Consider the following 25,106-nt stretch of genomic DNA (forward strand, 5'->3'; position numbering starts at 1 on the left):
TATACCTATAATACGCGCTACGTCGTCGTAAGAATAATGCGATTGCAACATCTTACATAAATATAAACATCTAGCGATAATAGGAAGCATTTCAAGTCGCCAATGTGCCCAAATTCTAACAAAACTTTCCGGTAAGCATTGCCCAGAGGAATATACAAGGCATGTCGCATGGCATCATGGGTACATGAGGGGATTGGCCGGCACAAACCATGTAGGTAGACTAATCCCCTGAGAGCGGAAATATTCCGCATTGCCGAATTAACGGCTTATGACTCCCCAGAGAGTAAATAAACTACCGATCAAGTAGAACAAAAGATCGCAATGTTTATGAATATGACATCACCCGTGATATTTGTAGAGCAATCACCGATTGACAGTCAGTTCACACGTACCTCAAGTAAGGTATCTTTCATATGGAAATGATTTCGAACCTACAGCGTTTGTGCCGGGGAATCTTGGCATGTAATTTCTCTGCATTTGCAGGAAAACTGCAGTTTAGTATTGAGTGCACAGTTAATTACAATTTCGCGGTTTTTTTCTCTTCTAAGGACTGTCGAAGTATTTGCAGCTTGTGAGATGAGTAGAGTAGAAAGAATAGTAATTCTCTTTTAAACGTAGGAAAAAAACAATGATAATTCAAATTGCTCTTGGGAAAAATCCATGGTTGAGGGTTACACAGTAGTGTATACTCCTTTACATTATGCAGAAGGTAGTCTGTTGACCCCCAACTTTTTGTCATCAAATAGGCATCAATTCAAGCAAAAATGCAAAAAATTGTTGAGAAATATTAAAAATGTTAAGAATTTATAAAAGTGTTAATGGATTTTTCGAGTGCAGAATCAAAAATGCTTAATGATTTAAAGTAATTCATTTTTTGTGACTGTAAAAATAAAAGGCAGAGCGTACTACTTTATGAATTATGAACGAAGTACAGGTAATAGGTTTCATGAATAAATGCAATCAATAATGAAATCGTTCCATATTTTTGTTCAAATCCGATTAATAGAGCCCGTGAGACAAAATTTTATGACATTAATAACTTAAAAGTCCAGAAAAAAATTTGTATGTGAATGTTTCAATATTTTATGATTAGAAAACTAGTTCTGTGACCTCAAGACAATATTCGCTCAATTTTCTGAACACTTATTTACCTTTCGTGACAATAAAGGTTAAAAAAATAAATTTAGTGTAACAATCATTCCTAATAGAATATTTAACTATGGATAATGGTATATAAAATTCGTTAAAATAACAGATAATAGCACAAATTTATTTATTAAACTTGATAACAATATTTTGATTAAACTTGATCTGTGTTAAGGTAGAATTCGCCTCGGGGACAGATATTCGGACTCTCAAACTTTTATAGTTCTTTTCTGATCTACCACTTGTGGGAGGAGGTTTCATTTTAAAGCTCTTTGTGTAAGAAAACTTTTCACCGCCTTAGTTTTTCGAAATTCGAAAATTTTATTTTTCTCCATAGAGTTAACACAGGGATGGCGGCCATTTTGCATTTTAAATATCGGTAAATCTTGAGTTATGTGTTTCTCCTGTACCAAAATTTGCTCGGTGACCCCCGATTTTTATTCTTAATTTTGAAGGAGAATGGTTGAAAGATTCCTCAAGGAAAGTTTGAGCAAAAGTTTTTAAGTCTTTTACTTTCGAGGCGCATACTACCTTAAAGGCACAAAGTCGCTACGTCTTCAAATTATTTCGGTTATCTTGTTTCAAGTGAGCAACTCATGTTGTTCTGCTCACTTAAACATGATAAACCGTGAGTTGTATTAAAGCTCTCTTCTTTCTATACCTGCTAGTACGCACAACAATGAAAACTTCGATGACATAATTTATGGTACATACCGGAAATCATGCCATCAGTATATTTACCCGTTATTTGTGTACACAAGGCGTAAGTAGAGCTCTGGTGATTGCTAAGTCCACATGTTCCAGTAAGCAGAACAGCTCTTCACACGAAACAAACATAACCGAACAAATTTGCAAAGATGGCCGCGACTTTGTTCCTTCAAAAGAGACTTGTAAATCAAGTAAAAGGTACAGTAAGAACCTGTTGCTTCTATTAAGGTAGTTTGCGCCTTGAAAGTGAAACACTTGAACTTTTGCTCAATCCTTGTTCAAGCAAAATTTCAACCACTTTGTTTCAAAATCAAGAATAAAATCGGGGGAGGCGGGGGGGGGGAGTCACTGTGCAAATTTTGGTACTAGAGAAACAAATTACATTTGAAATCCAAAATGGCCACCTCTATGGCCATCTCTATGGGGAAAAATAAATTTCCCGATTTTCACAAAACCCAACTGGTGAAAACGTTATTTACTCCATAAGCTTTAACATGAACGGTCCCCACAAGTGGTAGGCCGAAAGAATACTGTAAGTTTGAGAGTCCGAATATACCTGTCCTTGAGGCGAGTTATACAGATTCTACCTCAAGATAACCAGCCAGAATGCGTGTACACGATGTTAACCACACAGATGCCTAGCAAGGTTTATCACGGTTTTAAAGCCTATGAGATAACATAAGCACATTTTGTTCCGTCAACTTCCAGAGGTCAATAACCCTGCGAACTTCTCTCGACCTGAAAACGACCCTTTTGTGACTTTATTGAATAGTTTCAGCTCCAGCATTACTTTCATATAGTTTTTCAAATGTGCAAAATGCAAATGAAATGAGCTGCTTGCAGGCGAATTGCTAACGATGATCTCTCCAAACCATAACTTGCCACATTATCCTCTAACAGAATGAGTACTCACGTGTTTCACCGTTTTTTTTTATCATGATTGTGATCAGGTGATACGCTTCAGTACTTGTATTTTGAGTAATTAATATTTCATCGGTTTCGAAAACACAAGACCACGGTACAAAAATAAAACGACGCAAACAGGGACACTCTCCCTTGGACAAGGTAGACGTGTGGTGTGTTTTCTCATAATACTCATAACATTTATATTTCGATTGTTGTTTGCACTATGGAAACCAATTATGATGTCAATTAATACCTTTTGCCCACCTTCCAAAGTGATGTTTTTTTTCCCCCTAACAACGTGGGCCAGATGGCATGCTTCTCAAGCGTTGCTAAAACTTCCGCATTCGAGATCAGACCTGGTGGTCACGTGACTGCCTACATCACCCCCGCAGACCTGCGCACAGTAGCACCCTTTCAGTCTGTATTGAGGAGGGGAACCAGAGCGGAGGTCTTTTAAGGAATACGTCACAGTGACTGCACCTTGTGTGTTACCGCTCAGGACATACATACCACGTGGCAGCTCAGATTTGCGGATTTTTTGCCCTCCAAGGTAAGCAACAAACTCCTCGATTTTTTCACTTCTGAGCGTGTTTTGTAGGTTGTCTGCGCAACAAGGTTTTTTACCGTTTGCTCAAAATCTGCCTCTCTGTTCCGCCATTCACGGTTGAATGTAGCAGCATCTCGGCGAATGAAAGACCACAAACCGAAAGTGCATCTTTATGTTTTTTGCGAATATAGTATCGACATCTCATGCGGTTTCCTAAACCTTAAAAATTTGAACTGCTCCGTTTGTATAAGCACTTTTCCTCTGTCAACTTCGAAAATTCTAAACAAAGTTGTCACTATAAACTAACTCTCTTTATTGACATGACTATATATGTTGGTTTAAAAAATTAACAATCCAACGATTTTAAGGTATGTGTGAACGATGACTTTTTTTAGGAAAGTCATCAGAGATGACTTATTGATTGGCGTGGCTTGCATAATTAAAAGTACGTATGTCCACTTTTGATTTTACCTATCGAATTAGCTAATGCATTAAGTCTTTCACAGAAACGAATCTAATATCACGACGATTCAGAAATTAAAATCGCCAGGATCGTGTTAGATTTGTTCTCAAAAACTTACTTTGCTCGCGCTCACGGGCTGTGACGGTCACGACGCATGAAAAAATGCGAAGATTATTTATTAAAATGAGAGATTAAATCATCGCGAACATTCGGGTCATAACTAATTGCATTTAAATGAGCAATGCGAAGAAGAGCTAGCGTTACAGAAACGTAAACAAAGGACACTGGACTGTGATACTCATAGCATGGTCTATATCAGTTCCAAAGAATATAGTTTGGTGGACGTCAAGCATTTGCATACCTGTCTAATCATCATTTTGTCGACCAGAGTAATCTGCGTGACTGCCCGAAGCGGTTATTCGCGAAACTACAATTACGTTATACTGCATGTGTGTGTGTGGCCAAACCGTGTTGAGTAATCTTCTTGACAGCCGCTGTAACGTCGACAAGTCCCAGCGGGTAGACACGTTCAGCCTGCAAACCGAAAGTGCAATATTTTCTGTTTTATATGTGAGCAATATGAACAGTTACTGTATTCGGCCAGGTGCGTATGTTCCATATGCTTCATGTTTCATAAATACAAATAATTTCAAAACTCCATCTAAGCCGTATGTCGAAATCCGTGTTCATTTCTAAGTGAAAATAACTTCCGCATCGCATATCAGATGAACGTGAATTTTCCCTGCTGATATTTTTGTAGTGAATTGCAACGGAAGCAGTTGCCAACGCAAAAATATTTTAATGGAAAACCTTAGAACATGATATTGCTTTTTTTACGAATGGCCAACAGCTGTAACGTAACGTTCCAAATTATTTTTGTTTTGGTGACGTTATCGCTATGAAACACCGCAGTTTCACTTCATCTCCTCGAGGGTGTGTCGTTGATGTGCAGCGTTCACCTTCCCACGAAGGCAAGCTCGTGAGTCACGCTTGGCTTATCGCTGTTACAAGAGTGTCTCTGGTCAAGTGGTCAAGTACGGACTTGAAAATCACATTTTTAAAAGAGGTATACATTCTGCCATGCACAAATACACAAGGAATAATTGCAGCTATTAAACCGAGCATAGCAGGGGACTCCCGACGCCATGGAGGTGGACCGCTGCGAGTCAACACAAGATCATGGCAATTTATCACAATACAGACTGGCTACTTACCAGGTAATCAAGTCTACACGGATACATATATCAATACAGAATTTCCTCGACGCGGGAAATTAATTAGCAATGGGTATTATTCGTTGACACGACTACCTGTTTCTCACTATAAATCGTGTTAGGCCATGATAAAAAAAAATTCAATTGGTGATGTTGATGTCATCATACCCAGTCTATGTTTTAAATATGCACAACCAGGCATTTCCGCCCGACCCTATCAGACTATCAGACAATGATAGCTCCCACCTGCTCACGAAACACGCATACGCATTCCCACTGCACAGTGGACACATGTTGAGCTTGCAAGATTTGGGAAATGAATTCTAATTTTCACATAATAACAAGAAAAAGGGGAAGAGTTTTCGTACTAACAGCAAATTTTTTTTTGCTTCATCGCGGTGACTTTTCGAGTAATTTAACAGATGTTACAAGATTATATTACGGTAAATGAGGAAAGGACGAAAGGTGTGGTTTTTAATTACTGACGATTAACACGAGAGAGAGAGAGAGAGAGAGAGAGAGAGAGAGAGAGAGAGAGAGAGAGAGAGAGAGAGAGAGAGAGAGAGAGAGAGAGAGAGAGAGAGAGAGAGAGAGACCTATTTGGAAACTTTCAAAATTTAATATATCTGTTGCAAAACAATTTTTTGAATTCCACACGATTGGCACACCCTAGCATGGTTCCGTTTGTTGCTATGGAAATAAGAACGATTCATAATTGAGAGTAGTGTAGCTCAGTGACAAGCTGAAAGATTGATGAGACACACGGGCAAAGCGATAATTGAGTCACGTCACAAGAACGCGTGTGCCTGGCGGCTCCTTTTTCTCTTCAGTGCACCCGCCCTCTTGGTGTTTCTGTCTGGCATGGTGTATATTTCGCAGCGTTCACGATACGTCGACTGGAGATACATTTTGGTTCCATGGGTTCGGTTCACGACAGATGCTTACGATCAGCGGATCAATGCCGACGGCGCGTCATATGCCGACGACTGATGAAACATACACTCTGTTCAAAGAATTCACTCATGTTATATTTGAATTTAGGAGGCCGCCAGTACCCGACTCATACTGGTTACTTATCATTTCCCATTTATTATGCAATACTGTCGGATCTGATTGCACGACCACAATGCATCAGTTTACAGGGAGCCTCCATTGCAACCAAGCAACGCGATATCTTATAATTCAACTTTAACGAAGAACGGGGCAATTGATCGCCTGCCGTCTTGAATCTGACAAGGAGTTAAGCAGACGGTACTACTTTCAACGACAAAAAGTTAATTAAATTTCAACATTATTCAAATCAACATAAACAGTTAATCTATGGACTTACAGACATATTAAAAGGCGATCCAACATATAAATATATTCTTCCAAGATGAGTTGATAAGGTACTTAATTGAGAAGTAAATAACCCACGTAGGTATTTAATTCCATTTTCTACCTTATTACTTGTCGAGATGTGCAATAAGTATTCAATAGGGATCACACGCCTTAGCTCGTAACGAGATTGTTGACACCTTTAACATGAGACGATAAATCATACTGTAGCGCGGTACCCGGGGAAACAGTCCGTCAGTTTTCCAAGCGACATGTATACACATGCGCAACTGTGTATGTGTGTAGGGGTTGGATGGTAGGGGCATTCGGTTGCTCCAAGCAATCTCAGAGGCCTTACGTGGTGGTCGTGTCGGATGAGAAGCAACGCATGCGTACACCAAATACACACATGCGCGCGCGCGCGCGCACACACACACACACGCACACAGGCGTGCGTACACACACACGCAAGGAAGTGAGATTTCAAGACGTAAAACCATTCAAATATATGTAATACCCTGCGTTACCGTAATTTGCCAACAAACCACGGCAGAAACTAAGACCCTGGCTGCATATCTGTTGCTGAGGTCTTTTATACCCAAGAAAGGCAAAGAATAAACTGTGTTATATTATCAGACTGAGATTCCCCGTTTCTCATGACTTTAGCTAGCCGGGTAATTTTGTTTCTTTTTCATTTTTCTGAATAGTTCCACCAACGAAAACCTCGGCTGAGATACTTACCCGTCGCTTGAAAAGGTGTACGCGCACAATTAACTTTGTGGTTTCGGATCTGTTTTTTTCCCCAAACGAATCTATTTTTGCAGTTCATAATTTCAATATGCGCAGAAGGGAAGTTCATCATATTTTGATCAACTGGCGATTAAATCTATTCAGCTGAGATTAAACAATTATTGACAGTTATTTGTCAAACAGACATTGTTGTTCTTAGAGTTTTCTCCTAAATATTTACCCATGGGAACATTTAAAAAGAACTCTGTTGTCACTTCATAAAATCATTGTACTTTCATTCTGTCGGGAATTACATTGGGTTGCGCTTTACATGTGTACCTGTGGGGTTTTTATGGGTTTATGCACACCTACAGGGCCGTCCACGGCATCATTGACCACCCACCAAAACAGACAGCGAGTTTCAGCGAACCTATCGGGGCTTACAGTACCGATTTGGCTCTTCTAGTATTTGCGACGAGTCTCGTCTCGGATTTGCTAACAATGATATCTGTACCAAAACATACCACACGTGTACAAGACCGCCTCGAGGCTCGGTCGTCTTCGTGCACGCTTCGGCCGTCCTCGGGCACTTGACTTCAGCTTGTATAGCCTCGAAATGGGGGAAGGTCGAGGGACTTTTGAAAACGATTAGTACTGACACGCCGAATACCTCGCGACCCTGCGAATGTTGACCTTCAATAGGTCATAATTTTCTCATTAAATATTAAAATTCCACGCTCTTCGAATGAACTCAAGTATCATAAAACTGCCGATGGTATTTCAAAGCAACCGCCAAATATTTTTGTCGAGGCACAAAGTCGTACGACTTCACCAAGGTGCTCCCGCCTACAGCAATTCACTTTGGCGGGATGGAGTGTTATCATCATCCCGCCATGCAGAATGGGTGTCACGTGACTGACAATATTCATAATTAACGCACTTCTCGCGGGTCGCATAGAAGCGGTGACTTATTTGCTCCTTGAGTAGTTTTATTTCTGGCGGGAGAAACAGTTCACAGGTTTCATTTATTGGAAAAAGAGTTGATAAAGAGGAAAAGGAAGATGTAGAGAAAGTCACAGGGCGGGAAGACGAATTGTCCTTCTAGATTTCTTTCTGCGTGTCTTTCTTTTTTCGGGACGATTCACTACCTTAATGAGGCTTTTGCCTCTGGCTTTCTATAGAGTCGAAAGCACACTTTAATTAGGATTAATTTGATCGACGGAATATATACAATGAGAACAAACGTCAAACTTATGCTCCGTGCCCATGGGACGAATATTTTACATGTATGATACCGTTAATCATGGGCAGCCACGGGTTCGTTTTGATCCCAGCCGAGTCGCGCGGCTTTCATAAAGTTCGCTTTCAATCGCGCATCGTTTGATGGACTCGGTCCCGGGCAATTCTATAGACCCTTGGCATTTCGGGGGTTTCTTTGAAGCTGTGCTCCGGTCACGCTTATAGTGGCTGTGTTTACGGTTGGTTTGTTTGTATCCATGGTGACGGACTCGGCCCGGGTTTGCGTAAGTGTGTGTGAAGTTAACAAATAGTGCGAAATCGATGAGATGGTCAGGTACATCATTCTCACAAGTCCAAAAACTCTATCTTTATGAGTCATGAACAAACAGAAACATAAAAAAGACAAACAACAAAATCGCAACACTGCATTGCATTGTATAAGTTAAACGTTGGCTATGAAGAACATCCGGGTCATGAAAAAGAATGGCAGTTTTCCTATGATATGTACTCGGTCGCCCAATCCAGTTCCCTCTTAAGGTACTAGTAGTATACGCCTCGAAAGTGGAGGACTGAAACTTTTGCTCAAACTTTCCTTGAGGAATCTTTCAATCATTCTCTTTCAAACTTAAGAATAAAAATTAGGGTTCACGAGCAAATTTTGGTACTAGGGAAACGAATAACTCAAGATTCACCAATATTTAAAATTCAAGATGGCCGCCATCCCTGTGTTAACTCTACGGAGAAAAATAAAATTTTCGAATTTCGAAAAACTACGCCTTGAAAAGTTTTCTTAAATCAAGAGCTTTAAAATGAACCCCGCAAGTGATATCAAAAAGAATTGTAAAAGTTTGAGAGACCGAATTTGTGTCCCCCGGGCGCTTTCTGCCTTAGGGTTGAGTTGACAAACGCAGAGAGGGGAGGGAAGAATTGAGGAGCAATTTTGTAAACGTTACAATGCGTGTACATGGAAATATTGTAATTACAACTGGGGGAGGGGTTTGGAAATATACCGAATATCAAATTTGTTCTCTTTAAATGTACTTTCTTCGTTATGTAATTTCTTAATAAATTTTAAATCTAGCAAAGCTGAATCCCATAAACTTCAAGTAAAGATGTCAATTTTCGCTATGCATTCTGCAATGTAAATTATCAAAATGCGACATGACTTTTTTAAAATGTTAACTATTTGTGAAATGTTTATCAGCTCATTTCGTCGATAGCTTTTGACGACATCAAATTGTGGTTGGAGGGCGGACTTTACAGAGTAATCCTAGTAAAAGGGAACCGAATGGGAAGTAGAGGAGTAAACATCAAATGTGTGAAATATTTATCAAAAAAAAAAAAAAAAACGTGCTTGAATTAAATCCTGTCGATTATCCGGATAAGCCGTAGCTTTGCAAACATACACTGTTATATGATTTTAATGTCATGTGATTTCTGTAAACGACTTTCGAGCGAAATGTTTTAAATATCGTGTATTTTAACAAACCGTTCTAAACATCCATTTTTTTAAATAATTTATACAAAATACTGTTCATTGGAGCGACTACAACCGATCGAGCTAAAAGTAACGGTAAGCATACTCGTATTTCTACAATTGGACCACTTTTGGTCGTTCACAACAAACCGCGCGGACAATTTCCATTTATACACCGAGCCCAGCTCGGGATGACGTGAAATGATTTTAAGAGGCTAGGGTGTCTAAAATTACTGGACAAGTTTGGGCTATATGATTGTGTGGGGCTATATGATGCAAAGAAGAGACCTGTGTACAAAATCCCTTTTGAGATTGCTTGTGAATTCGGCCTGATGAATTATTTCAACGGACACAGGCGACTGGCCAATGCTACATATCAAAGGGAAATTGCTTTCTTTTACCATCAGTTTATTGTCTTCGTCACCTCTGCTATTTTATTTCGTTCAGTTTTTTTTCGATCTCCGATAGATTTACAAGTCAGCATCAGTGAAGTTGTCTTTTTCTCAATTCAAGTTCCATTCTCGTTCAAAATGAAACGCATTCCATCGACGGATGTCGCGCGCCTACGGTATGGCATAAACGTGTATGTAAATATGTATATTGGCTTCGCACCTCTAATTTACTTTTGTTTTGACGTTTATGACTATTGTTAGCGGGAAATATTTGTTCGTCTTGCGCATAAATATTAAACTTTCTTTGCTTAGGCTTCACAATAGGTGATTATTAAAATCCCGCTCCACAAAAGGACAAACTGTGTAAATTTTATTCAGAGTTGGCATTTCTGAGTCAGCGGAAAACTGGTCCTAGCATAACTAAACAGGTCATATTATATATATATATATATATATATATATATATATATATATATATATATATATATATATATATATATATATATATATGTATATATGTATATATGTATATATACATACATACATACATATGTATATATATATGTATATATATATATATATTATATATATATATATACATACATACATACATACATATGTATATTTATATATGATTTCATGTCGTAGAAAAACGTGCAAGGAATCAACCAATCAATCGATCCATCAATAAACATATTATTACAAAAGTGATTTTTAATGTGTGAAAATCCTCCCATTGCAGGTCCTAGAGACCAAGGCAAGAAAAAGAACCTGAAAAAATTAGAACATAGGATAGAAAACTGTCAAAAAAAAAATTCAAGGAAGAAAATGGAAAGTAGAAGTTGAAAAGGGCACGATAGTGTGAATGGATGTATGTTATTGAATATCTGATTGGAAGCGGAGAGTATAGTCAGTCGGTCACTGGGAAATCAGGTCAAAATTCACTGTCCTCTCTCCTAAGTATATCCGCAAGTTGTTTTGACATAACTTTGTGAAATATAGCACCCTGATCATCAGCGGGTAACCAAAACGAGGCAAGGAGCACGAGTTGTTATGCATGCAGCAACCAAGGCAACCCGAGGCCCGCTGGTATAAGAAGCGAGTGTTGACATTTCACTTAGGTCATTCCCCAACTCCCATACAGGACACACCCGAGACGGAAACAAGTCTTAGAAGTCACAGAGAGATCAAGGCGAAAAAAGGAACAGGGGAAAGAGTCACGAGGTTTCCAAGGCGCGGATCATAGTGTTCCCTTTTCCAGCGCACTCACGCCGAAACCATCCAAAACGCGTCGTACCAAGGTAGGCCAAGTTTTATATGAAAGCGAGGCGAAAGTGAGGGGGTTGGGAGTGGTTGAAGACGAACTGCTCGAAATTCACAGGTCAAAGAGAGCCGACAAACACGGCGTCGCATGTCAGAGAAGTTTTAATTTTTTCACTTCCTCTTGTACATATCTGGAGCCAATGAGCAAAACAGATCTAGTCTACAGAAACACTTGTTTTTCGCGCCAAAAGTAGACCCAGCATGTTTCTCACTACCCTACTCCCGAGATGGCGGGAGTGCCAGACTGGTCGCTCCTTCCCGGAAAATCAGAACAATGACCCCTTTTTTGTACTTGTCATTGAAACCGACACACCGTTTTGCAGAAATCATTGAAAAGAGAACATATAATCGGAAAATACAAAATTATTCATAAAGTGTTGGGAGTATTGCCCCTCAGCATTTAACAGTGATTCGTTCATGAAGTTGTTTTTGGCAAAAAAGGTTCTCCATTTTCTTGATTTCGGATTCAGATAATGTTTGGAAAGCTACCTCGTGTCTAAAAAGTAGTACCATGCCTGAGTACCACATGGGTTCAGATGCCGTTAACGAAATGTGACCAGGAGTGCCCCATGAATTAATCTTCCTCAGATACTATGTGACTATGATAATTTACCGTGACGGCAAATGCGACTGGTCATACATACTAAAACCAACTCAACTATTTTCGTCGACAGAGAGACACTGTTTGCTTTTGTGAAAACATGAACTCATTCATATTTTCAAGTTGTAAGATTTAAAGCTGTCTTAAACGTTGGATGAAAATATAACTGGTTAGGTTAGATATGAGCTCTTTGTAACTCGGTTGTGAGAATGCCAGTTCTGCAACAGGGCCTCGGAGGACGGCGAGAAACGACCTTGTCCCGTTTTGAATTGGGGACAGTTGATGTAAGCTCAAAGGCATCTGTTTAAACCGAAGGTAAACTGGAATGTCTTTGATATTTGAACTCCTCAAGAGAGAAACGATCGGGGGAGAGGTTGCAGTACACCGTACAGCACGTGCAGAGCCAGATTTATTTCCGGCTTAGGATTCCGGATGCGGTTTCGTCGGAGGAATGTCTTTTGGTATCAGCCAGAAGTGTTTTCATCTTCGAATTGATGTGTAATAGTGCAGGTGTGTCGTTTTCTTTGTCTGTCCATCGACAAGTTTTAAGAGTCCGCCTTTTGAACTGACAGAAAAAAAGGGTTGACACGCAGTAGAGTGTGACAGTTCGCATTAAAAGAAACATAAGTTAGTAACACGTATGTCTGTGCCGGTGCTTTCAGAACGTCGTGCACTGCGAGGTCCCGAAAATACCAATTTCTCGAAAACAAGGTTCTCTTTTATCCCTGTCGTGAACTGACCAACGCTTCTCGGCATTTGATCGGGGATGCTGGAAGCTGGTACATACGCTCTTTCGTTTTGTTTTTAGAAGATTCAAATTTCTGACAGTGCAAAGTGGCTTGACCGAGGTGATATCGAGTGCGCCGCTGTTTTTCAAGACGTATTAAATGACGAAAACAGCGAAAGTCTTGCAAAATTGATTAAGTAGGCCTATGTGAAAGTATGTATGTATGTATGTATGTATGTATGTATGTATGTATGTATGTATGTATGTATTTATGTACGTATGTATGTATGTATGTATGTGAGTGCGTGCGTGCGTGCATTCTATTCTAGTCTGTATCACCTCTCTTATCGAATGGTTTATCCCTGGCCACCATGTCGTTTGTCACCGAGGTATGAAGATGGGAGCCAAGTTGCAAGGGTTCATGGGAGTTAACATTCCTTCAGTCTGTGCCGTAGTTACTGCAAACTGATCGGAACTTGCAAGAAGCGAGCATGTTTTAAGTATCAAATTATCTTCCCGAGTTCAGTCAACCTGGAATGCTCCAAAGATCGGCTTTACATGATTTCATTTCTGGATATGCGGGGAAAAGCTGAGAGATATCACGTACGCGAGCTGTAATTAGAACATGCTCGCCCTGTAATGGTTGGAGTCTGTCCCATAAATCGCTTTATTTCCGCATGCTCTACCATTCACAATTAAACTATTCAACTTCTCCTCTTTGAGCGTGTTCACCCGTGCCGACGCACCTCTTTTTGGAAAAAGTAAGTGTGTTTAAGTCGCAACTGTAGATAAACAGCGAAACACTTACGTCATGTCCGGGCCACTGCTGTACCCCCACCTCCTCTGACCCCCCAAATCAGATGTTATCCCGAGTAATGTCAAGGTTAAAAGGCTGACCAATGGGTGACCCTCCAGTCAAAAGCAAAACAACAACCAAACAAACTAACTACAAAATTGTATCCATACATATGTGACACGATCGTCGGCGTGAATCGCTGGACACGCGTGCTCGTTACATTCACCTATTCATCGCTGTTTTTATCCAAAAATCCACGATCAGCCATTTTTGAAATTTCTTGTATAACTGTGTGTAATTCTGGTCTCTAAAAGGTCGAAGAAAATAGCAAAAAATCTCTTAACTCATCGCAAGTCGTGCGTAAAGATTTGGGTGAGAGAGTGTTTGAGGTCATAGAGGTCAACTGGGTGAGACTTCGTGGAATGGTTCAAAGAATGCTTACACTTGTAGAAAAAAAACCAATCATTTCTTTGTGGTAATCACTACCGCTCTAATAATTTCGAAAACTCTTTGGTTGCACCCTTGCAATATCTCCGGTTTCGGCTTTGCAATCTCATAATCTCGTCGTGCAATGCACTTTCCTACACTGGCGAATGAGTTACGAGTCAGTCACATTGAAACGGCCGGGAAAAATATACTGTAATTAAGAATGTGCGAATGGGCGGGAATGCTTTTGCGTGCCTGTTTGAACGATATGTTACAACACTGCCAAAATTTGGCGGCTACCTGTATGACATTTGATGGATGATGGGTAAGCACCCATGCTTTGAGCATGTGATGTTTGTGTATGAGTCTCACCATTAATGAAGTAATTGGAAAGGTAAAAGAGAAACGTATCGGAGGGTGAGAGATATTCAAATTGGCGCCAACAGCGTCTGACAAAACTTTTCAAACAATCGTGCAGGGGACATAAAGGATGCAATTTCGCAAAAACAATAACCAGAACAATAACTCAATAAATAAAAGAAACAGAAACAAAACAGAAATGTGATTTTGTTCGAAAATTTCAAAACCTGATTACGTCATATCGACATAGAATATATCGTCCCGTACCTTTTCTGTATCCGGAACATTACCTAACACGATTATATGACACAGTTGGCGCCATTTTGGACGAAGAGATGGTTGGATTGCTAATGTTCAATTCAAGCCCGGCGCAAAGTGTCTCGGTCCAATGCAGTTTATCGATCTATTTGAACATACTCGTTACATGTGCAATTCGACTATAATTAGTGAAGAATATTAATTCAACTGAGAAGTTAGTTGCTTTTCCCGCGGGGTTTCAATCGATGTTTATGACGCAATTATATGGGAACATCCCTATATAGAACTCATAGAGCCACAGTTCAACGCAATTAAAACATTCGCAGCGGATTCCTAAGTATCGGAGTGAGTTGTTGCTGAGAAGATTTCAACGGCAGGCAGATTGATCATAAGATTTTGACAAAACTAAACAAAGACAAAACTACAAATATCTAAGGCCGAACAAAAAAAGTGCAGTTCAGATAACCCGACCTACGCTATTTTTTACCTGCCGACCCTAAACTTTTTAGAGCTACGTAAACACGGAAGTAAAAACAGAAAGAAAAATCCGTAAAATCACGTGTTCGTTACTTGGCATTCGATTTATGCTTGAACGAGGATGTCTTTTATGTTTTTTTTCCCTTTTATATGTATGATACATTTTTCTGGAAATGTTGTGGTCAGTGTTTAAATTTGGTCGCCCTGAACCTCCTGAAAAATGCACACTCAAAAATAAAAATAGTTTGGAAAAAAATTCCTGCCGACCTACTCACCCTATTTTTGAAAACCATGTTATCGGAACAGCACAATTTATTTTTTTGCCTAATTAAGATAAACGGATCTTCATAAGAAATAAAGTATCCACAACCCGAATCATCCTTACATCTTAACCATTTTCGGTCTCAGGTAGAATGCGCCCCGGGGATAGACATTGGGACGCTCTCACTTTTACAATACTTTTTCGGTCTACAAATTGTGATGACTCATTTTGAAACTCATAGAGCAACTTTAGACTTCAGTGGCTTGTTTACTGGAAAAAAAAAGTGTTATTTTTCCCCATAGAGTTAATACAGGGATGGCGGCCATTTTGAATTTCAAGTGACGGTAAATATATCGCGTAATTTGTTTCTCTTGTACCAAGTTTTGCACCCCTGATTTTTTATTCTTTTTTTCGAAAGTAATGATTCAAAGTTGTCTGAAGAAAAGTTGAGCGAAAATTGGATCAAGGCTTCCAAAATCGAGGGCCGAACTACCTAATCTGCTATAGACAAAATAGATATGCACAAGCTAACAGACGGACATATGTACAGATCAACAGACTGGATGATACTCAGCCTTAGTAATAGTTTCCAATGCAATGCTTTATGTACAGAAAACAAATAATATTTTACACTGCCCTTGTATAAGTGCAATTTTTAGCTCACGTTTGGTATACCAATGTGAGGTAATCGTATAAGCTGAATCGGTTCATTTGCATGCCATTTGCATGTCTGTATGTATGTCTGTATGTATGTATGTATGTATGTATGTATGTATGTATGTATGTATGTATGTATGTATGTATGTATGTATGTATGTATGTATGTATGTATGTATGTCCGTCCACGTCAAAAACAGCTAAACCGCAGCACCTACTGTCTTAGTATTTGGTGTACAGGTGCACCTAGGGGTGGAGATGTGAATTTGTTCAAATGAACATGTCAGTGCCAAAAATATGCAAATGAGGGGAAAAAAGGAAAAACCCTGCAAATTGCTAAAACTCTGTAACCGTCAGTCAGATTGGGTTGAAACTTGGTGTGCAGGTTCCTTTAGGCATTCTAAAGTAGGTGTTTAAAGTTTTTTAGGGTAATTTTTTCAGTTTTTAGTCAAAAAATGTTTTTCTCTGAAACCACTCATCTGATTGCTTTCAAAGTTGGTATACATGTTCCTCAGGATGACCTCAGTCAAGTGTATACAAATTGAATTGAAATTTTCATATTTGTGATTTTGGGGCAATTTTCCAAATTTTTGGTCAAAAATTTTATTGAAAAATTACTGATCTGATAGCTTTGATATTTGGTATACAGGTTCCTAAGGGTTGATCAAAATCAGTTTAATGAATATCGTGAAGATATCTTGAATTTTGTATTTTTGCTGAATTTTTTGGTTATTTTTCTCATTTTAAGTAAAATTTTCTTCTCTGAAACCGCTAGCCCAATTGCTCTCAAATTTGGATTGGATGTTTGCAGGGTGTTACCCTTCTAATTGTTGAAATTACGACAAAATTGGAAATATTACTGTTTTGGGGCAATTTTTGTCAATTTTGGTCAAAAAATCTTTAAAAATATATTCTTTTTAAAGCCCCTGGACAGACAGCTTTTATATTTGATGTACAGATGTCCAGAGATAACAATAGTTAGATATGTGGAAATTGTCCTGAAATATACAAATTTGTATTTTTAAGACAATTTTGTCATTTTTGGTCAAGAAAACTTGTTCTTAAAATTACTTGTCTGATAGCTTTGTAATTTGGTACAAAAGTCCCGAGGGATGTTATTAGATAAATTTTCTGCTCAAAGTGTTGGGAAACCCCCAAATTTTTATATTTTAGGTAATTTTGTTTTGTGACCTTAAATGAACTGAGAACTGTGAACTGAGAGTTTCGAAGGCTGTGAACATAATTTTGTCATATTTATTATCAATTTGTAGTAAAATTTGATCCAGAAAACAAAGCTGAGGTAATTTTTTCATTGCGAACCAATTTTTGCAACCTTTGCATGTAAGACACACAAGAACTGATGAGAAATTTGGATCCAGGATAATTCCAGATGTCGTAATCCCCCCACAGTGGAAGGCATTTCACTATCTGTAACTGATTTAAGTGCTGTTTACATTCGAATGATAGCACTCATAGCAGTAATTAAAACATCCCCAAAGTTGTAAATACATTTCCTACCAGCTGGTCTTATGTAAAGTCAACCAAGGGGTGGAACATTTGATATTCCGTAGGGGGTAGGGGATAGAAGATTGATGAGGTAGCGTTACTTTTTACCAGATCCCTTGTACATGTTTTCCCACTCTTTATTTTTCCCCACTCTCCCACCTTTTCTTTTTGTCAAGCTTCTCTGGCTAATTTTTTGTTGACATTTGCTTATGTATGTAGGATCTGCTTGTCCCATTGCTATAGAAGTTGATATGCATGTTCCTAAAGATGACCTCCAGTACCTAAGTTGCAGACCTTATTTGCGTTTGTCATTCTTGTTTTTCTGGTTTAGATATTTCTTGAATTTACCAATTTAAACCGAATGTGAGCACACTGTCCTTGAGGGTATTTTTTAGATTGGAGAAATACACGTCGTTTAATTTATCATATTCAAACATTAATATTTCCCCCATTGTTGTAACATTTGTGATAAAAATACGTTTCTTAATTTCTTTTAAAATGAAATGATTGCATTTCGCATTTTCTTTTTGATTTTCAACATAAACCCAAAAACCTTCTAAACTGAGGAAAAACTGGATGAATGGTGAGACCAGCATTTTACCTCGCTATGTGCTGCCGACGTCCATGCCATCATCAACTCTAACAATTGTCAAGAATTCGACCGCCTTTCTTGCGATGTTATCATGTACGGCAGACGCGTAAACACCTGTCGACGCGTCGTTGACAACCATTTCATGAGCGTTTGGTGTCCGTGTATGTGCCGTTTTGCGGAAATATTAAAACCCACTCTGTCAGGAGACCGTGCTTGCATGTTAATACAGCTCAAGCTTGGTTAAGTTCAGAATGGAAAGCGAAAGAAATGCGCCGGGGGAAAGGGGGGTGGGGGGATGTTTTCCTCCGAAGGTGGGACAACTGAGATGTAGTATTTACCAACGTTAACTTGAAGACGGTTTCTTGATGTCGATTTCGGTCGCCATGATTCTGTCGAGTTTTCTTAACATCACCAGAGAAAGGTGCGGGCATATAAATACTCGTTAGCGTTCCATTTCACATTATGTTTGTTGAACAATTTGTGATTTGCGTTCGCCCGATAAATCATGTTTTCATGTGATCACTTCGCGGAATTTGATCGATCACATCGTGGTGATTTTAAGGTCGGGCGTGAAATATGTGAGCACAACAATATTTATTAATTCTATTGTGTACGGTCGCAGTAAATTCAGGTCCGTCCTGACTATATTAAAACGATAATATGGCACATTTTTAGTAAGACGAAACTTTTACTTCTACATGATTTTAAAAGAAACCGAACAGCGCTGTTATATTTTGCGGCACATTTACATTTTATATTTGTTTTTCAGTCGACTTAGGTCAAAAGAGCTTCCGCTTAACGAACCAGGATAAAATTTGATAAATAGGTCGCTGGGATGACTTTATTTCATGACCTTTGTTTTCAAACTGAAGGATGTTAGCATATTATTTTTATTTGCGCGAAACCCAGCTCATTTTGTCTGCAGGTGCCTCAAGGCGGCCTATTTTGATTTTTGATCAAAAATACGCCGAAATTAGTAAAAAGTGATTTCTGCGGTACATGTTATTTTTTTCAAACTTTATTTAATTCAATGAAAAAAAAATGAATATCAGCGTCATACGGCGACAGCTGACGGATACATATTTGATTATATATATATACAGAGTGACGCATACAGGAATGGCACAGACGATTAAGGCGTAATGATAGTACCATCACACGTCGATTAAATCTATAAAGATGATTTATTAAAGTCCATCAAAGGTTAAAGGGCCAGTAGCAGTAACTTTTGATTTTTTCCTCACTATTTTTGTTTTGTATGTAAATCGCAAGTTCTTATTCTATTCCCAAATCATATAGAAACATCTTCTGATCAATCTTAGCGTCTGAACGTGCATAAAATGCAATGCTGTTGTTTACATTTGGATTCCAGCCCGGACCAGAATTCAATCGACGACAGTAACAATGCAGTTTACACATTAATTGCAGGCTGAGTTGACTTGCTGAATACTGTGTATCTCAACGTGTTTTGGGCAGTATATAAAGGAACTGTTGTTTACATGAAAAACAAAAAAAAAGTGAAATGTGTCTTCGAAAGTTACAGCTTTTGGTCCTTTTAAGGTATACAGTCATCTGTAATCTAAATATGCCCGTATATGGTAAAAGGGGCGTTCCTTGGTATTCAAAATGCCCACGTGAGGGCGCTGTTTTTTAAAAGCGGCCACCCGCATAAATTGTGTAATTGGTTAGATTTTCTTTTTCCATGGTAACTGTGGCAAAATTGGAACAGGTGACAGTATACCTTTAAACACTTGGAGGGAAATTCGTTGTTACAATTACAAAGAATGACCCCCCCTTAAAATCCGTAGTTATATAATATACCCAAACTTGATGTCATGATTTAAAGGGGTGGTCGTCGGAACTGCGCTCAAAGGTCGCTAGGGACCACTATGAGCGATGTAAACACTGTATCCAAGGTACGTTGGTGATTGATGAAAGTTAAAACATGTTTGTCATAATGTACATCGTAAGATTTAATGTGGCAGCTATTTTGACATGACGCATCTATATATAGTGCATCAAATACAATCTTTGTAAACGAGATAGTCGCACATGCGCAGCTTCGACGACCGCCTTCCTGTAAAGAGACCCGAATTGTCTGCTAAGGCCAAACATTCCACACTCAGATTTTCCCCGATAACATAAAACTAGTGTATGCATACCGTGTAAACTTTCTTGCATGTGAAATATGACAGTCACGCTCCAAGCGACACTACAATTGATAACTAGTCGTTAAACGTCATTGATTAAGGGGCAACATCAAAAGTTCAATATAATAAATCTAACTTAATTGCTTAAGTTTGGCCTCAGACCCCCCACCCCCCTTCTAACTTAACTGACCTAAAATTGAAAAACATTGCGGACTCATACCCTGTACTAATTCTTTCAAACAACGTACCAATGTACCACTGAATTAAATAAAAATTGAAAACCATTATAAAGTAACAAAAATACGGGTGACTGGATCAGTTTTAGCGTACAAAAAACAGCCTTGAAATCGTAAAATTAGCCAAAAAGGCGTTAAATCGTTTTTGACTGCACAGAAATTAATTTGGCCAAAAACCCTCCACCCCCAAACTTAAGCAATTAAGTTTTTTTTCAAACATCGATCTTTTGACGTCGCCCCTAATACTCAAAGCATCAGATATATTTCATCTGATTAGGGAAGTTTCATTTGTCGGGCGCATATATCAAAAAATGTCTACGTGAGCGCCAACGATTTGTCGTCTAGTAAACGATCTGACTGATGTTACCAGCTAAAGAAGCCAGCAACCTAATTTTAATCAAGTCGACTGTGTACATATTTGCCATCTATCAGAAGCGCTCATAAAACTTTGTATTTCCATAAATACATGCATCATACATAAATAATGGAGTTCGACACTTCAGATGACCGATCGCTCTTTCATGCGCGATCAGCGACACGCCGGGCGCAACCGCCAGCTTCGTTGTCGAATCAATTTGGGAACTTGCTGCCGGTGGTAGACGGGGAGTGTATCTTGGGAAAAACGGCGTTCAGGCGGATACTGTTTACAGCGGCCGGGGTTACAAAGGCACGTAGGCAAGGCGACACTTCAAATAGCGCTAGTCGATCTTGCACATTGATACAGTTGATGACGTTCGATGCGTGTTGATTGGACTCAACCGCTACTGTGTATTGAAACTTCAAAGTCAAATTGTGTTAAAACGCAGAGTTACTATGGAAAGCACATTCATTAATAAGAATGCTTACTTACACAGTTTGGTATTTTTGTCGGTCACATGTTCATCGTTTGCATATTTAAATTCAAAATTTGCCAGACAAATCAGACCTCCCTCCCAGCTCCAGTATCAGAAAGCGATACATTCTGTTGTTAAATTGCAATTTGAACTCCAACTTTTAATGGATCTTACCATCGTGTTTTGCGAAGCGCAAATAACAGTAATTTTTGACAATTTATTCGGTTTATTTGTTCCGTATATTGACTTCATTCCCTTAGTATAGTCCCAAATCATTTTGAAACAGCATATATATATATATATATATATATATATATATATATATATATATATATATATATATATTTTTTTTTTTTTTTTTTTTTTTTTCAAACAACCCTGCCCTTTGACCTTGTCTCTCCTGTTTGTATTATCCAAACAAATTCATTCATTCATTAGTCCATCAATCCATCCATCCATACATCCATCCATCTATCCATCCATTCATCTACCCATCCATCTATCCATCCATCCATCCATCCATCTATCCATCCATTCATCCATCCATCCATCCGTCCGTCCGTCCGTCCGTCCATCCATCCATCCATCCATCCATCCATTCAATCATTTATATATATATTTATATATATATATTTTTTTTTCAAACAACCCTGCCCTTTGACCTTGTCTCTCCTGTTTGTATTATCCAAACAAATTCATTCATTCATTAATCCATCAATCCATCCATCCATCCATCCATCCATCCATCCATCCATCCATCCATCCGTCCGTCCGTCCGTCCGTCCATCCATCCATCCATCCATCCATCCATCCATCCATCCATCCATTCAATCATTTACTCATCATCTTCATTCATTCATTCATTCATTCATTCATTCATTCATTCATTCATTCATTCATCCTTCCATTTATTTATTCATTTATCCGTCCACCCATCCATTCATTTATTCCCTTATTCATTCATTCATTCATTCATTTATTCATCCCCTCAATCATTCATTCATCATTCTTCATCCATCCAGCCATCCATCCCTTTATTCATTCATTTATTCATTCATCTATCCGTCCATTCATTCATTCATTCATTTATTCGTCCAGATATTCAAACCTCCACGTCACCTGAGTTTTTTTTAACTCTGCCCTTTGACCTGCTGTTTACATTTTAAATCAACTCCACTGCTGTACTCATTTTTTCATTCGTTCGTTCGTTCATTCGCCATGGTTCGTCTTGCCGTCCGCCTTGCTTCCCTTATTGTTTTCAGTCAAATTCTCTCTAATGTATCAGAATCCGCTTATACCCATCTGCACAATACTTCCCCGCTCAAACTCTGACATTTTAGGTTGTTATCATTTTAAATAAACGTTTTGTTACCAGGCGACACAAAGACTTGTAAAAAATATTTTTAATTTTTCATGAGGTAAGCGCACATAATTTCACGGCTAGGAGAGCATCCACTCTATTCACATATTTTAAATGATTAAATTATACTAGTCGATAACAAACACATTTGTGGAGTTGGAGGTGTCGAAGCGATTAAAGAAATATTAGCAGGATTAATTAACATGATTAGTGGATAGTTCACAGGAAATTAGACTGACGTCAGAGCAACAGCCTGTCAATATCCAGAGCTTGATTAGCATCAACTTTTGATAGAGTCGTGTTTGAAAATACAAGTTTCTTTTTTCACCTCCCTCAAATCACTTAAAAATGCCCATTGTCCAATTTGTAGACACACCCTGCACGCGTCTAATGTCTGACATGGTCGCCAAATGCATTTTAACCCAGACTGTGATTCTGACTGTGCAAGACATTGACTCGAAAGGCATATATTATAAATTCGTTGTATAGAAACAACGGGGGCAAAACAAGCTGTTTTCAAAAGTTACACAAATCTCTTGTGCCTTTTAAAAGACCAGTTCTCTGTAGAGACACCCTCTATTCAATGTGTTCAAATAAAGGTTATGAATATTACGGTGTGTCGTTTTTCCCAATAATATCTGTGCTGTTGATGTAATGACGGAAATAAATGCTCAGTATGCACTATATAATTGAATTGACCGCGGCCATTTTCGCCATCTTTCCAGCTAAGTATTGTGGGTAAATGCCCGGATGATAAAACTTGAAAACCGAAAGTTCAGTCTTGTTCACACATTGTGCAAATAGCTTTGAGTCCCAAAGCTTTTACAGTAATACTAACAATTAGGACTGCTCTGTAATTTTTAGAGTCGATATTCAAATTCTCGTGAGTATTTGAAATTAGTATTAGCCGTCCAGTGGAAAAGTAAATTCAAGTCTTACAAAAAACCGGATGATTAACACTCAATTTTCTTCAGCATTCCAAAGAGCTCCCGAAGAGCTGCACTCCGGTTCTAGTAAATCATTTGCAAGATAGCTTAGAAATTTCCTCAAGGGCATGTCCCGAGAGCGCTTAGGCCTATACCTCAACCTTGAACACAGAGGCCTTCCCCTGAACACTAGGGTACTAGGCACTTGCCTTTCTCTTGACAATGCAGCAATATATTTGACAATCCATCGTATCTCTCCTGAAACTGGTATACAGGAAGTTTGAGTTCATTCTTTATCCTGCTATGAGTAATTTTCCCGTCAACCAGCATTGCACACCTTCAACTAGGAAGAAGTATCCGATACTAAATACCGATGTGTTACGTGCAGAGAAAACGAACAAAAGGGTGAACTCAGCAAATAACGTTTAAACAGAATTTATTACAAAAATAAAACTAATTGCTAAGTCAGGGATAGAGTACAAGCTTTAAAAGTGTACAGACTACTTATCTCAGCTGGGACGGCAAAGCTCCAGTCTCAGAGTTGTAACAGTCAGTCGAATGAATGAACAGTCCTTTGGCTTGCAGGCTTGAAGCTGCACAAAGTCCACAGTATAAATCCAGCGTTGACAGTGAAGGTCTTGAAAAGTCTGAGAATGACTACTGCTGGAGTTTAGTAACACACAAGAGACACGATCCCAAAAGTCTGACTGGAAGCTGTGCACGTCCCTTTTATAAAGGCATGTAAGAACAATCTAGAACTTTTATTGACATGCTAATTACTGTTCTAAAATTATCTCCCTTACACAACAATCAACTTTCCAGAACATTCCAACATGACTAATTGAATTCAAGGTTGTGAGGTCATCAAGGGCAGTGACCTTGGGAATGTTCTAGACTAATTGAACTCAGGTCATGATGAGTGTGGGGAAATGACCTACATAACACACCCCTCTTCAAAAAAGAAAATTTTTCAAAGAAAAATCTTTCTTTTACAAATGTAATCTTGAAAAGGATTTAAGTACTCAAATTTTGTTTTACTCTAAAGTAAAATTTCTTGAAAGTGAACAACAATAAAATTTCTTGAAAGTGAACAACAATAATTTCTAAATACGAGAGAGACAGTCTGCATTAAATTGTCTCTGCCTTTGATATGTCTAATGTCAAGATTAAACTCCTGTAACATTAAACTCCATCTTAGCAATCTCTGATTTTTGCCTTTAAATTTCTGCAGAAAAACAAGAGGGTTGTGATCAATATAAACCACTATTGGCTGATTTGAAGAAGTAACATAAACTTCAAAATGCTGTAAAGCTAATCTCAAAGATAAACACTCTTTTTCGATTGTAGAGTAGTTTCTCTGGGATTTGTTAAATTTGCGTGAAAAATAGCAAACAGGATGATCTATACCATGACTATCCTCTTGCAATAAAACAGCACCAGCAGCCGTATCACTAGCATCTACAGCTAATTTGAATGGC

At 38.6% G+C, this 25,106-nt stretch overlaps 1 protein-coding gene across 2 annotated transcripts in view; it reads left to right on the forward strand.

Moving 5' to 3' along the window:
• The first annotated feature begins 3,152 nt into the window (after positions 1 to 3,152).
• Positions 3,153 to 25,106, forward strand: part of LOC139151449 (mucin-22-like) — a 49,703-nt gene continuing 27,749 nt past the window's right edge. Inside the window, exons 1-2 of one of the 2 annotated variants that reach the window (XM_070724269.1) lie at positions 3,153 to 3,310; positions 11,283 to 11,439. The gene's annotated coding sequence lies outside the window, so the exon portion shown is untranslated. The remainder of the gene's footprint in view (positions 3,311 to 11,282; positions 11,440 to 25,106) is intronic. The other variant, XM_070724268.1, reaches the window with a different exon arrangement.

This window comes from Ptychodera flava, chromosome 15, assembly GCF_041260155.1.
Source record: "Ptychodera flava strain L36383 chromosome 15, AS_Pfla_20210202, whole genome shotgun sequence".
Taxonomy (NCBI): domain Eukaryota; kingdom Metazoa; phylum Hemichordata; class Enteropneusta; family Ptychoderidae; genus Ptychodera; species Ptychodera flava.